This window comes from Neodiprion pinetum, chromosome 1 (genome assembly GCF_021155775.2).
Source record: "Neodiprion pinetum isolate iyNeoPine1 chromosome 1, iyNeoPine1.2, whole genome shotgun sequence".
Classification (NCBI taxonomy): Eukaryota; Metazoa; Arthropoda; class Insecta; order Hymenoptera; family Diprionidae; genus Neodiprion; species Neodiprion pinetum.
In genome coordinates, this window is record NC_060232.1 from 20,187,991 (window position 1) to 20,204,919 (window position 16,929).

Here is a 16,929-nt window from a genome sequence, read left to right on the forward strand (position 1 = left end):
CCGACACGCTTCCGTGGGGCTACAAGCCTACACCTTAGCTTTTTAATTTATAACTGTACCATGATGTATAAAATATTATTATTATGTAGGATAGTGAATAAGAACGCTCCAAAATATAAGAAATTGTACAACGATGCATATGTCTGTCGATTGTCTAAAAAATAAAGACGCATACTTGTTGTGTGTCGGATATAAAATAAAGAGGGACATACGTTTTTACCAAAAAATTCATTTATTCAAATGTTACATATCCGATTCGTTTATCCAACTGTTGTGTGTATTGTCAAAACCTAACCATTTAACGTATATTTTTCTTCCGCGATTCTTGAGCACCTTCTCCACCAGATAGATATTCGGATGTTTAACCTTGAGGATCTCTTGTTCGTAGAAACCACCAGCGATGGGTTGATCTCGGTAGTCTTTGAGCTTGTACGTCACAGGATGAGGATTTGAATTTTGTCGATACGGTAGGTATCGCTCAAAGCCCTCCGTACGCCTGACGTAATAACAGCCTCTCGTTTGCAACGGTGACATCCGACGGTTTCATTCTTATGGTTCGGTGTTTGGTGTTGTTGTAAGCCGAAACCAAATCAGATATGATATCAAGCCACTTGTAGCTTCCTTGCATGCTGAACCGTGTCCACATTTTACCTTTCAGCGTGCGATTGAAACGTTCACAGATCGAAGCCTTCAAATTACTGTACGTGGAGTAAAGTTTGATTCCGTAACGTGTCATAAGCGATTCAAATTTCGAGTTGTAAAATTCCGTTTCTCTGTCGACGTGTAAATTTTTCGGTACCCGTCCTTGAACAAGCACAGATTCCATTGCCTTCGTAACATCATCTCCAGACTTGCTCTTTATCGGTATAGCCCACGCATACTTTGAAAAGATATCAATGACTGTGAGCATGTACTTGTAACCTTTGTTTTGTCCAGCGTACGACGTCATATCAACAAGATCCGCCTGCCAGGTCTCGTCGATGCCGCGCACGTCTACACGTCGACGCGGGTAATTCCGGCGTGCAGGCTTATGCAGTTCCGTCACCAGTTCTTGCTTTTTCTCGTTCATATTCCAACGCTATTAGTCTGGTGTCCAATTTGGAAATGATTTCCGCGTTTCGAATCAACAAGTCTCTGTCTGTTTTAAAGTCTGTGTAGAAGGTATCCAAGGCTTTTTTCGTGGTGATCTCCAAAGCTTTGATCATTTGATCGAGGTTGTCGATTTGTTTTTGCAGCACGCTGAATTTTCGTCTCAAGGTTTTCAAAGTTACAGCATTGTTCGGCTCTGCGGGATCTGCGACGTTGCACAGTCTCTTGTTCCGTATATCGTAATGCCCGTCCGCTGTTATTTGAAACCCGACACCCGGAGGACCGCGAGTGCTCGCGGTCGTGTTTTTATTCAGCTGACGTCCAAACACGTCGACGCTCATCTCGGTAATGAATGCAAAAATGACGGGAGCTGCTTAATAAATGATTCCTGCTTCGCGTAGCTCTTCGATAATGGAGATTATTTCATTATTGTGACTCGGATTTCCCGCTGCCTGAGATGCCAGGAGTAAACGAAGACGCTCCACTAACTCGTTTGGATCATCCCAGAAGACGTATTCCGTTTCAACACCTTGTCTAGTGATCATAGCTTGCGGAAGTAGACCTTTACCCTTTCGGCGAGGTGATGGGGAATAATCCATTAATTCGGCAATGACATTTCTAAATTTGTAACTGTTATCATTTCGAACAGCTCCATCGGATGAGTAATACTTCTTATGCGCGTTCGTTGCGAGGATTATGTATTTAAAATTTTCCCGATCTCCGGCGCTCACAGAAGAACCGTCAAGCTTCTTTTTGAACAAAAGTTCCAGCAAACCCTTCGTTTTCGGGTAACGCGTGTCGCCAATACGAACGTAGTCACTCTCAAAAGATATCAACGAATCACCAATCATTAGTCCGTTTGAGAGGTTGCGTAAATCTGAGTCCGTTGGGATGGGTTATAAGTGTGAGCAACGCATTAGTTTTACCACAATTCGACGGTCCACAGAATATCGCACGTACACTGTTCGGGAGTAATTCACCGTGCCGTTTGTGCCTTTTGACATTTTGCTCCGAAAGTTTGTCAAAATTCATCACGGGAAGCTTGGTAGGTTGTTTCTCAAACCGCATCTCGGACATGACTGATCGGATTTGCTATAAATACCCCGTTTTAAAGCACTTTTCTTCAGTCAGCGCACGAACATGATCGCGTACAGAGGTAAACGAAGCAGCAGCAGGCGGCAACATCGTGGCAAGGGTCTGGTGAATAAAATCATCAACAAACTTCCGATCGAGTTGCATGTTCCCGGTTACCAATACTGCGGTCCTGGCACCAAGTTGACGAAAAGACTCGCGAGAGGCGATTCCGGTATTAATCCTCTCGCTGCAGCGTGTAAGGAACACGATATAGCGTATTCGAAAAATCGTGAGAACCTTGAGGTTAGAAACGAGGCTGATAGGGTGTTGGCTGAGAAAGCTTGGAAACGGGTTCTCGCAAAGGACGCAAATTTGGGTGAAAAGACAGCCGCTTGGGCAATAGCTAATACAATGAAAGTAAAATCAAAACTCGGAATGGGAATTCGAAAGTCAAAAAATGTGACCTTGAGAAAAATTGTAAATGCTGCAAAACGTTCTATGGTTCCAAGCAACGATGCAAAAGTAGCTATCGAATCTGCGCTGAAGGGAGCTGAGAACGCCGTTAAAAAAGCGGGTGGTAAATGTAAAGTGCGAACACCTCGCGTCCTACCGGTACCTTTGAAAGTCGGTGGTTTTCTACCGTTTCTGATTCCTATTTTTGCCGGTCTCAGCGCTACGGGTGCGTTAGCCGGTGGTGCGGCAGGTATAGCAAAAGCTGTGAACGATGCGAGCGCGGCTAAACGAGAATTGGAGGAAAGCAAACGACACAACAAAACTATGGAAGCTATCGCATTGGGCAAAGGCCTTCATATAAAACCGTACAAAACAGGTCTTGGTCTCCATCTTTCAAAAAACTAGATGCGATGCTACCACGTCGAGCGTTGACTGATTGGGACTTGTTGAAATATGCAAAAATCTTGAGGGTTCCGCATTTCCGCGGTGTTTTCATGCGAAACGAAATGCCCGAAAACGGTCCACGAAAAAACGAGTCAGCTCTAATCAACCTTGACGGCAAAGACGGTCCGGGAACACACTGGGTTGCATACAGGAAACGCGACAATAATATCGATTTTTTTGACAGTTTCGGCAACCTTCAACCACCCTCAGACCTCATAAAATACCTTGGCGTTGGTAGCGTCAAATACAATCATGAGAGGTACCAGGATTATGATACATTTGAATGCGGACACTTGTGTCTGAAATTTCTAAGTGGTGAGCTATATAAACATGGTGCGTGATTCGTCAAAGTCAGTCTACCACTCGCAGTCATGGATGATTCGTTAACGTTAACGATTTCGGGAACCTCTTCGATACTCGAGGCACAATATTCCCCACCGATCGAACTTGCTCGTGATAAAAGTTATGCTCTTGGCTTGGTAGAATTGTTAACCTTTAATTCGATTCCCAACGTTGATGTTGGTCACAATAAAATTTACGTAGCTGACAAAGTGATCACCATACCTACCGGCAGCTACGAGATCGAGGACATAGAAAAGTATCTTCAAAACGTGCTAAGAAATACAGATATCAGGCTCGCCATCAAACCCAACAATAATACATTACGCAGCGAAATCACATGCAACCACACGATTAACTTTGAGCCGAATGATTCCATTGCTCAACTTTTGGGATTTACACCACGTGTATTGGAGGTTGATAAAACTCACGAATCAGACGTGCCTGTAACTATACTCAAGGTCAACGCGTTGCGAGTCGAGTGTAGCATTACAACGGGCGCCTACGTCAATGGACACAAAGTACACACTATTCACGAGTTTTTCCCGACCGTCCCACCAGGATATAAGATCGTGGAAGTACCGTCGCACGTCATTTACCTTCCGATCACCGTCAAGACCATAGATCACGTTCAGCTCCGGTTAGTGGATCAAGACGGAGACCTGGTTAATTTTCGTGGAGAAGTTATTACTGTGAGACTACATATCAAATCGCAATAAACGATGGGAATTGTATGTAACAGACTGCCAAAGAGTAGGTATATCAGTAAGTCGACATGCCCCGATCAAGTCAGTCGTCGAGCGATTCCCGAACCGCTAACACCTCGAAACGTGGAGTTCCTGATAGCTCTGGGTCTGAAACTGACACCTTTTGGAAGAGGAATTTCCAACAAATGAAAATCCGATTTTGCTTTTTTATCATCTGCTACGTACCATGGAGGAGGAAATCTTGAGCATTCAAACACCAATCGTCTTTGACGAATCCATTGCGCATTACGAGATTCACGCTCACAAACCTTACGCCTCGTCAACTTTCAACAACAGCGATAAAATTCGAATCACCGTTCAGCATTCGGATTTATGCATATTACCCAGCAAAAGTTCGGTACATATCCACGGACGACTCCTCAAACCTGATGGTACAGCTACTGTGAACACACAGCTCGTAAACAACGCCATCTGTCATCTGTTCGAAGAAATTCGCTACAAAATTAACGCAGTTGAGGTTGATAGAAGCAAGAACGTTGGCTTGACAAGTCTCATGAAGGGTTACGCTTCCCTGCACCCTGGTCAGACTTGGCTGATGGAGAACGCTGGATGGCTCGATGTAGAAGAGAAGAAAAAATTAACCGATGCCGATGGCAACTTTGACGTACTGATACCACTCAGCATGATATTGGGTTTCGCTGAAGACTACCGCAAGATCGTTGTCAACGCTAAACATGAGTTAATTTTGACGAGATCAAAAACTGACGTCAACGCAATCATGCAGACTCAAGAGGAGGAATTCAAAATCACGATCAATGCAGTGGAATGGCTAGTACCGTATTTGAAACTCGCGGATCAGAAAAAAGTTGACCTACTAAATTTCATTCAGAGAGATCCGCCTATTTCGATGAGCTTCCGCAGTTGGGAATTGTACGAATATCCCTTACTTCCCACAACATCGAAACACGTTTGGACTGTGAAAACTTCCACTCAGCTTGAAAAACCTCGGTACGTCATTTTGGGTTTCCAAACAAGTAGAAAGAACAAGACCGGCAAGAACGCAAGTCATTTCGATCATTGCAGTATCACGGACGTCAAGCTATTTTTAAACTCTCAATCTTATCCGTACGGTAACCTGAACCTCAACATGAGTCGTAATCTGTACGCGCTCCTGTACGAGATGTACGCAAACTTCCAAGCTACCTACTACGACAAGAACCCCGAGCCGTTGCTGACAAAGAGTGAATTCCTTCGAGACGTCCCCTTATTCGTTATCGACTGTTCAAAACAAAACGAATCTTTGAAGTACGGACCTGTCGACATCCGTCTTGAATTTGAAGCTAAAGCCAACTTTCCCGCTGAAACATCGGCGTACTGCTTGATTGTTCACGATGGTATTGTCGAATACAACCCGCTCAGTGGTGGGGTGAAAAAGTTGGTATAAAAGCTGACCCGTTCCCACCATTTCGCACAGTTCAAAGATGGAGCTTATCGTTGACATACAAGGCTTTCGTAGACCTTTCAACAATACCTTCACATTAAAAGAATTGGCTATAATTTCAATCTACTCGGAAGCATCTCCATCAGTGTTTTTATTCAAGCCACCTTACAAATGGAATTTACTGGACGTCAAATACAAAAGCCAAAATTCTTGGTGAGAACGCGATTTTCACGGTTTACCTTGGAGCTGTGGAACCATACCTTTTGAGGAAGTTGAGTGGACCATTCAAGACAGGCTGTGCAAAGCTCAAACCGTGTACGTAAAAGGAGAAGAAAAACGAGATTGGTTGCTCAAAATCGTTCCGAAAGTTCAAATCATCGATATGCTGAACTTTGACTGCCCGTCGCTTGAAACACTGCAAAAAACTTCAGCTGTGTCTCTGAGATGCGACCTTCACACAATACCCAACGCAATATGTGCAGCACAAAACGTTTGCATACTTCAGAATTGGCTACAAAATCATCGTACTGTTCGGATGGCGAGGGTGTACGATTTGTGTTACTGCGCAGAAGCGTCTACAAGAACGGTCCCGCATTCCTGGCGAATATATCACCCTGGTTATGATACTGTTGAATAGAATTATTGTACTATTTTTGTGAAGTAATTGTCAACCGTACTCTAAAAATTGTACTCAATAAAACTGTTTTTTTTAAAGAATATTCATGAAATAATTTTATACCTTCACCTTAGCTCTTAAGAGAGAATTTTTTTCAATACGAAGCCTATGTAAGATTCGACCTTGCTCTCCATCCTTGACCGAGCTGTACTCAAACCGAGTTATGTTTTGCATTCCTAGAGCGATAGTAACCCAACACCGCAGATCCTTGGCTCTGAATGTACCGCAGCTATCGGCCGACCTTGCACTCTGGTCTTGTCTGAACCCGTCCAAATACTCATCGTAGAGTTCACATTACATGACGCAGCTCGAAACCCTCCATCGTTGCTTAGTGGTGTTCGGAGTAGCATTTTCTTAGATTTTGAGATTTAATTCTAGATACAATCACAAGGTACAAAACGTACGTAGGATTAAAGGTATACAAGATGGATAAATGAAAAAATATTCATAATTTCAATCTTTTTTTTCTTTCTTTTGTTTATTGAACGTAAGACTCACACAGAACATTGGATATTCGAATGCGATACTCAGATTATACGTATACGAATTCAAGTTGACCGTACGGTCCGCCAAGATAGCGTAGATGCAACCGTATCTCCTTACTGGCTGTCGTCACCTTCTGGAACAAATCTTCATTTTCGTGGAGGGCCTTGGTCAGTCGGTTGGGCAGAAAAATCGTGAAAGAGTCATCCAAGTCCAGAACGATTTTGTCTCCAAATTTCGTTTTAACCCGACGAACGCCACTGACCCGGTATTCGAAGTATACTTCGAGGTCCGAAAGCTTTTTCAAGGGCAGAAATGTCTCCAGGCGAGCGACTTCGTTCAATTTTGAAAAGTCCATGATCGTTACGGTCGAGTTGTATGTGCTCAAAATCTCTTGTGAGTTGATTGAGGTCAGATCTGATTTTCAGTAGATGTTTTACTTCTCCAATATTCTTGAGGAGCAGTTCTAGTCGTTTCTTCAACTCACGTTGTTGTTCCAGAGCACTTCTCATTTGCAAGAAGAACAGCTTCAGACTGGCGATGAAGTTTTCACTTTTCGTTTATATAACGTTCCCCCACCACATAATTTGAAATTTGGTGGAGGGTAAGGAATGTCACGGGGCTGATATCAAATACGTATGTTTGTGTATGCGCGCGCACCTTTTAGCATTCCAACAGCGATGGTAACCCAACACCGCAGATCCATGGCTTTGAATGTACCGCGACTATCGGTCGACCTTGGATATCAAACCGACATCCGAGTAAGTGAAAAACAATTCTCGGAACCATTAATTTTGGAATGTCACGTGGTTGATGACGTGGGAAAGGAATGTGAGGTGGTTGATGTTACACGTCAGCGATATCCGAGTGGATGAAAAACAATTCTCGGAACTATTAATTTTGGAATGTCACGTGGTTGATAAGGTGGGAAAGGTATGTGGGGATGGTTGATGTTACACATCAGCAGTCCTATCGTGGGAAAAGAATGCGGGACGGTAAAAAAGTTCTTGCCCCCCCCCCCCCCCCCCCCCCCCGCTGCGCCCTCTACCGTCGGCAGGCGAGCACTACAGACTTTGACCTTCGGTACGGCAGACTGTGACGTCATCGCGGAAAAGGGTTTGAGTCTGAGCTGCGCGGAGCGGCTTGGTGGGCTGCGGGGAGCGGCTCGGTCGGTAAGTGTCGGTAACCGGAATCTGCGTGTAGAACTCTCATAGCCATACTACTCATAATAGCTTCATAAAAACGGAATATCATGTGGGTATTTTTCTGGATATCGAGGGAGCTTTTGATAAAGTGATTCCCAAAATCCTTATCCGAGATCTAGCTGAACTCGGCATCTCCGACCGTATCTTGAGATTTATAAGGCATGTTATCTGGCGAAGCGTGCTCCATAGCAGGGCCCGGGGGGCAGATCTGGGTGTTAGGCTGACTAGTCTTGGCCTCCCTCAGGGCTCTGTTTTTAGCTCCATCCTATTCAATATTTACATCAGATCCATCCTTAATAATATAGGCTCCAATACTAAAGTTCACACATATGCTGACCATGTGGCAATTTACTCCTCCCACCGAGAACGTCAGGTCGCCCTAAATGACATTTCAGCTTCCCTAGATTCCGTAAACTCTTCGCTCCTACACAAGGGCCTAACGGTTAGCACAAAAAAGACTCAGCTCTGCGTTTTTTCTAGGAGACTTCTTGTTAACTCACCTATCAGCATTCGACTGAACAACTCCACGATTCACTATCAGCCTTCAGTGAAATTCTTAGTCGTTCACATGGACAGGAAGCTCCTTTGAGCAACTCACATGGAATATAATAGGGCCAAAGCGATCCAAGCTGTTTCAGTTTTAAAGGCTATCTCGAGTCTAACATGGGGAGGCCATCCCGCAACAATTTTAATAGTATTCAAGGGATTTATGAGAGCTCTCCTGGATTCGGGGGCCCAATTTTTTGGTAACAACTCCAAATGCCATCTGTCTCGACTAGAATCGGTACAGGCCTCAGCGGTCAAAATTTGTTTGGGATGCATTAAAACTAGCGCAAATAACGAGGCACTACACCTTATTCCCCTCTCTACGTAAGGAGAAAAGAGCTGACTAATTATATTTTCAGAACCTACTCTTGTCAGGGCAATTTAGTCATTCCCAAATTCCAACTAATGGAGATTTTGCTTGATATGCAAGGTCAGAATCTCATCTACCCGGGATCCTATGTCTACAAGATATGGTCCTCGATAAGGAGCACTGCGTCTTGGATCAGATCCTCCAACATTCCCACCTGTTATGACTTGGAATATCCGGCTATTTTTAATCGAATCGACACGAATACCTCCATTGGATTTAGCATTAAAAAAGGCTTCATCTCCTTCCATAAGTTTAAAGTTGATATTTATCCGACTTCCCAGACGTTTTTCAAATTTACTGTGACGGCTCCAAAATCTCTTCACCACCTAAAGTTTCGGCAGAGGTGGTTCCCCCGGACGAGGGACGGCCTCTCCTTTATAGTCCCAATGGTAACTCTTCAATTTCCTCTGCAGAGGCTTTAGGCATCTCCAAAGCTCTGGACCTAATTAATGTCAGGAGTGACTTCAAAACGCTAATTCTCACAGACTCTCTAACAAGGAAGGTATCCCAGCTCGAACTTTCCGATTCGATTTCTTTTGTAATATGTTATAGTAAACTAAAAACTAAGCGACACGTATTTTTTTTTATCGGCCATGAAACACTTCAAGGGGGTGAAATCACCCTTCAAAGTGAGGCATGTCAAGGGGCGATTTGGCAGTTTCACCCACAAGAACATAATATTTTTTAACCAATCCAACTGGAAAAGTTTTCTCATGAAGAGAAATGGAAAAAGTATTTTTCTCAAAAATAAAAAAAATTAAGTGGGTGAGCCAGCCCCAAATATAATCACATTTATGCAAAAAATTGTCAAATTCAAGTCTAAAAATGTGAAAAAATATATATTGCGTATAAATAGAAAAGAAAATTTCCGTGTTTTTGGATTTCCCGAAAAAAAATATTGGCCGGGGTAACTGCCCCCGAACGCTGTTCATCTTGCGCGTATGCAAAAAATCGTCAAATTCAAGTCTAAAAATCTAAAAAAATATACAATGCGTACAAACACAAAGGAAATTACATATAATTGGATTTTCTCGACAAAAAATATTGGAGGGGGGAACTACCCCTGAACGCTGTATATCTTGCGTGTACGCGAAAAATAGTCAAATTCAAGTCTAAGAATCTGAAAAAATATATATTGCGTATGAACATGAAAGAAATATGACGTATCTCGATTTTCTTGAAAATAAATATTGAACGGAACTACCCTTAAAATGCTTTGAATTGTTAAGGTTTTTTCTATTTTCTCACTGTATCATCAAAGGCTCAAAAACAAATCATCTGCAACAAAGACAATCTAATGTTTCAAATAAATTTTGATACGTTTTATTGGTATAACTTGTCATTACGAAAATTATAAACAAAACATTATTAATTTTCGAATCTTGAACAATAATGATAGTCGTCGAAAAAGTGTTCAAAGCACAAGGATTTTTTACACCATGAACATTGAATAACAGCAATGCCTATGCAGCCTTCGATTTTGCAATCGGTCTTACAAGGATCCCCGAAACTGAAATCAACTGGATTTTCGAATTTTTCTAGTTTTTCATCAATGTATCCAGATTTATACCAAGAGTATTTGAAAAGATTAATTTATCGCAGAGAGGATAATTTATTGATTGTGGACCAAAGATTGCAGTTTTACAATGTTATTTCTTAAATGTAGACTGATTTCATACTTCATCAGAATGACGCTGCCTGAAAAGTGTCGCACGAAATTTTTCCAAATTCTGAAACCATATACATCTAGAGGTTAGATTTTTCCTGTCGTCCCTGTTGTTATTAAGTTTAGAATGATATTTTTGTTCCGGGGTGTACTTTCTGCTACTACTGCGAGACAATGACCACTCCATGAATCAATTAGTAATACGCTGCTTTGTCCTACATTTGGAAAACATATTTCCGTCAACCAAGTTTTAAAGTGATCTGAAATAAATAAAAAAGTGTGAATGCGGCTTAAGGTATATTTTTGTGAGTAAGAATGTTAAATAAAAATTATGTTATATTTATACCTGAAGTAAGTTTTCCAGATTTTGATGCCACTATATAAATAATAATGGGTCTGAATAAATTCGCTTCTACAACTGACCTGAACTTTCGACTTTGATCTTTTAACACCAAAAAGAGAGGTGATAAAAGTTTTCCTTCAGTTGATATCAGCGGTTGTATTGTGTAATTATGGGTTGTAGATGCAACTCACCGGACAAGGCACTGAACTTGCTTTTCTCCTTCGACAGCCAAAGGTCTTCCTGAATGCATCTCCAGCTGGAATTCGCTTTGATCGGAAGTGTACACATTTTGAATTCCGAAATTTGCTATACTGTGTTTAACACGAGCCACAAATTCATCTGCCTTCACTTTTAACCGTTCAGCATCTTCGGAAGTTTTTCAAGTGATAAATTTATTGATTTTCCTGGATACTATTCTGTGTGCGTGTTTAAATCGATTCGACCATTTTTTTGAAGCTGTAAATCGGAAATCTTCATGGCCAATTTCTTTCTGGGATTGTAAGGCCCATTTGCGTAAATCATTATCACGAACGATGAAAGCGGCGTTGACTGCTGCTTTAAAATTATTAATCGTAATGTCGCAAGTCCTAGCGATATTTTTTCTGTAAGTGCCATCTTTATTCAATGAATGAGCCCATCGTCACAGTTGATTTATAGATTTCACTCTTTTAAAATTTTTTCGTACAGTGTCAATGTGTAAATTTCTTTTTTTCCGCTTCTCCAGAAATCTACGGCTCTTGATTAATATACGATACATCTTCTTCGTCTTTCGTACACTCATTTGTAGGTGGCACAGGCTAGATAGGTAAAGTATGCATAATGTCATCTTCTATTATTTGAGCAATAGTATCTTTGTATGGTTCTTGAAAATCTAGGGATTCCTCAATCGTCCTTTTCACGCCATTAAATTCATTCATCGCGGCCAATAAAATATCTTCGATTTTCTTTTTCAATTCAATAAATGCAAGATAAACAGCGTTCAGGGGCAGTTACCCCGTCCAATATTTTTTTTTCGATAAAATCCAAAAACACGAAAATTTTCTTTTGTGTACATACGCTATATATATTTTTTTCAAATTTTTACACTTCAATTTGACCATTTTCTCGCGTAAACGCAAGATAAACAGCTTTCAAGGGTAGTTACCCCTTCAATATTTTTTTTCGATAAAATCCAATCATATGTCATATTTCCTTCGTGTTCGTACGCATTGTACATTTTTTCAGATTTTTAGACTTGAATTTGACGATTTTGTGTATACGCGCAAGATAAATAGCGTTAGGGGGTAGTTACCCCGGCCAATATTTTTTTTCGATAAAATCCAAAAAGACGGAAATTTTCTTTTGTATTTATACGCAATATATATTTTTTCACATTTTTAGACTTGAATTTGACAATTTTTTGCATAAATGTGATTATATTTAGGGCTGGCTCACCCCCTTAATTTTTTTTTTTTTGAGAAAAATACTTTTTCCATTTCTCTTCGTGAGAAAACTTTTCCAGTTGGATTGGTTAAAAAATATTATGTTCTTGTGGGTGAAACTGCCAAATCACCCCTTGACATGCCTCACTTTGAAGGGTGGTTTCATCCCCTTGAAGTGTTACATGGCCGATAAAAAAAAATACGTGTCGCTTAGTTTTTAGTCTACTATAACATATTACAAAAGAAATCAAATCGGAGAGTTCGACCTGGGACACCTTCCTTGTAAGTGTCATCTCAGCTCTGGCACACCCCCTGACGAAAAATAGAACTAACTCAATCTTCATTAACATAAAACAAAAACTATTCGAAATACAGGAATTCGGGGGTCAGTGCATTCTGGTATGGATCCCTTCCCATATAGGTCTACCAGGAAATGAATCAGCTGATCGTGTCGCTCGGTCGGTAGGGGATCAGCCAACCGAATTTAATAATTAAATATTTTGGGCTGACCTTAAACATCTTTCAAGAAGCTCCACGATGTCAAAAACACAAACTAGCATCCTCGACGTAGACCGCCATAAAGGTGTTAATTACTGTGCAATGGCGGGCCCATTTACTAATCAGCCATGGTTCAATGGCTTAATACTCGCCAGAAGGAAGATTGCACAATAAATCGGATAAAAGCAGACCATATTATACTAATGCTAATGAGCACCTAGCCAGAAGGGGCTTGGTGGTGTTACGCCCCGACGTACCGCCTTGGCGTACCTTTTTCAAAATTCCATTTCATTTCATTTCTTTAATTTCTTCACTGCACAGATATCATTTTATCAAAATCTCATATTCTAATAACGGCGAGTTCCACCCCTCCTGGCAAAAGTCACGTAGAGACCAGCGATGATCCCTAGTATAAGGTTCAACTTTATTCTATTTAACTGGTACCAAGAACTGAGATAGGAGACTGCTGAATTAGCATCAGTAGCGCTCAGCCTGGAAATATCCCTCTTTTTAAGTTAACACTATAATCAATAACTAAGATAAACCACTACCTTTAGAACCACCAAATTAAAATAGATTACTTATTGGAATGTATGAATGAATGTGTGAACATTGCATGTAAATATATTTTGTTCATATCTTCAATGTGTCACCGACGAGATTGAGAATCGTCGGAACACCGTCGAAGAGCGAGAAGTAACGCTGACCACGTGGATTTGGGCGCCAGGAGGACGCCCTCGCACCTCATTGGCTAATTACCGTTGTAACTAATTACAACTGCAGCTCCTTGGACCCTCGGGCCCAAGAAGCCGCGTCTTTCGTCTGTCAAGTCGCGAAGTGCGTGGACGTAAACCCGGATTAGCCCTCTCGAGCAAGAGTAGCGTTTGGAAAATCTTAGTTGTGACCGGCCTAAAGCCTCGCGCTAATTCGTTAAATTCGAGCATTCAGTTATTCTGTTGGCTGCAAAAGACTCACTATCTTCTACATTTCCATCTTTTCTGTTCTTTACTAAATCTCGTCATTTCGCGAATAGACATTTTTATGATATTCCATTTTCCTTAGTTAAAATTGAGTTCGGCCCTGATTAAAGCGAATCAGGTAATCTTAAGTAAAAATAATAATAACTACACTATCATTTTTAATAAATAATCGTTCCAATCAATTTTAACTTATCATCAAAATCACAAACAGACACTTTCAAACTTTCGATAACAAGATATCATTCTGAATTCACAAAGACTAAGTGACCAACGTTCAACATCATTCGATTCATCAACTCTTCCAAATTTGAGGTGAGGCCCCTGGTCCAGCATTCTACCGACGCAGACCGACACGATCCGACGGCTCTCAATCTCGTCGACCGATTCACCAAAAAGCTAAGTCAATCCGAGTGTTAATCTTCGAAATTAGACGAATTCTTGTTTCACCTTGATAATCAAAAACTACTTCAGTAAATTCACAAAAACCAAGTCTAGAATTGGTGGCTAGCTTCACTACCGCCAATTAAATCATACTTATTGTTTCCAAGAATTAACGAATAAGACTTAACAATTATATATTTATAATCGATTTAAGATAATCTAAAAAGAGAGATACAATACAATAATCACGACCAGCTAGTTATAACCATCGTTCAGAGTAGATGTCCCTGGTACCAAATAATAATATCCTCTAGAATAGTATAACACACGATTTTTATAAACTTGAAAACTTTATGAATTGTTATTTTCGGCTCATATATCATTATCGCCATCGATTGATACCAGATATTTCAATAACCAAATTGAAACAGAATATACTTCATCTTTTACCAGTCAAATTATATTAATCATTTATTTTGAACGACCTTCTTCCTATTTTTATTATTGTAATTGCCTCAACAATTTAAACAAACCTCACAGACCTGTACAGGTCTATAGCAACACGATCCTACAAATTACCGGCTTATCGAAAGGTAAGTCTTTTCTTAGTTTTAATTATTATTCATTGTCGTTACGTGGGAGCTAGATTATTCAATTAATCATCAACTACTACCGCTCAGTACACACTCACCCCCACGTAACAGTGGCAACGCAGACGTGCCGATGCGGGCACCCGGTCGTATCACCGAACCACCTATTTTGGGAATGTCCCTACTTTAATCTTCCTAGAGTTAAACTCAAAGAATTCTTCCGGAAAAACAATATCATTTATGGCTCTGATCTGCAAATGTTATTCTTAAAACATCCAACACACGTTATCTTAGTTTTGGCCGACTTTATTGTCAAAAACAATTTAAATCTGTAATCAACCAATGTCTGTCAAATAATTAATGTAACCATGTGCCTGTTTCAGTGTCCTACCCCGCGTTTTTTTTTTTTTTTTGTTTGTTTCGTTGAACTTACTCCGAACCCAGCCACACAAGTCTAACCTAACCAAGTCACACCCATGAGTGGAGAGACGGCACTTTGGAACAACCATAACCGGAATTATCTGAATGAAGTCAACCCACGTTTGAAACTCCTGGAGATACCAGGAGTAATTAAAGAGTACTTTGGCACATCCTCGATTGAGGAATAGCCACAGGGAAGAAGAAAAACAAGAAGAAATTCGGCCTATACGCTATCCAGTCTATATGTATAGTCCAGGAAATAAAGCCGAAAAATGGTCTTTTTATGACAAAAATTTAGGACGGATGAAACCGATATATTCTTAAAGAGCTAATGTCCGTGATGAAAGCCTATGTGTTTCCAACAACGATTTTGTTGGCAAAAAAAAAAATGCGCAGCGTTCAAAGTTGGCGAAACGATGTTTTTGAGCGATAGCAAGGAAAGTATTGATCTGGGAGAAAAAAAGTTTTATAAGAATTTATAGGTATTAAAAAGACGAACAATTTGGCTGATCGCAAATTGAAATTGATTAATTTTTTCTCTTGAAAATTAATAAAAACCTGCTGAAACGGCCATTTCTATGATAACGAATAATTTAACCAATAATGTATGTACATCTTTAAAAGTCTCATAATATTTGTCTCTTGGTATACTAAAAAAGTGTGCGAAACCGGAGTTCGATCGGATCATTACTTTTTGAGAAAAGATATTTGTTGTTAAAAAACCGGTTATTTTGCACGAAATTTCCGGGCTGGAATATTATCGAAGAGCAACAAAACTGCAAAAATATTAATGCCGAAGAGTCCCACTATCATTTACACTACGAGGCAAAACAATTTTTTACAATTAACTGGGTGCAAAATGACTCCAAAAAGGGGGTACGTTTTTTACTCGCAAACAAATGGAATTACTCCGCCAATTTTTATGTTACAGAATCGGGATTAGCATTATTTAAAAGCTGTTATTTTTACACGAATTTAGAATTAAACAAGATGTTCAAAGTTAATTATGGGGGGGGGGGGGAATAATTTTTTTTCTTTTTTAACAAGTATTGCAGCTGCTCGTTTAAACATAGAGAGCTAAAATTTGGGTACAGTATAGACAAAGACTCTTACTAACCGGTATAAAATTTTCGAAGACATTACTCACGAATGAACTGTTCATTTTTGCGGTCAATTCACGGACAAGATGTGAGGCCGCGTATGGCGACGGAGTGGGGGAAATCCATCTCCGCCTGGGAAGCGCTCGCGCTGAAAGTGCATTCGCGGGTTCAAATTCCACGAACTTGGAATATCTCTCCAAGAAATGAACGTATCGAGATGTTTTTTTTTTTTTTTAATCTCGGCCATCTTTTGCCACTGATCTTGAATTTATAGGTGCGGTGGTGCTGGCTCAACGTTACTGTAGCACCTATACTATTTTTTTTCGCTTTTTCCGAAAGCACGAAATTCGGGACTAGTGACAGTAAAATTGTTATATAGTTAGTCTTTCGATTTTCCGTTGTGATGGTGTCAGCTTAACGGAGGTCTATCGCAGGTTATATAAGAATATAACACAAAGTTTGTTTTATTGCCATACCGTGGTTGTAGGAGTGCGATACAAAAATAATAAGAGAAAAACCGAAATCAAATAAATAAAGCAATGATCATGTAAATGATGCAAACAAAAATAAATAAAGATAACCTAATATCGGTACCAACTTCCAAGGTAAATTAATTTTAATAGATCATAAATATAAATAATATGTGGTAATTGAAGGATAAATAATTAATAGATCTGTTGTAATGTTATAGTAGTTCAGCAAT

The 16,929-nt window shown here is 40.3% G+C and overlaps 1 long non-coding RNA gene across 1 annotated transcript in view; it reads right to left on the reverse strand.

Annotated features, from left to right (window-relative positions):
- Positions 1-16,929, reverse strand: part of LOC138190922 (uncharacterized) — a 121,651-nt gene that overhangs the window by 34,986 nt on the left and 69,736 nt on the right. The window lies entirely within an intron of this gene.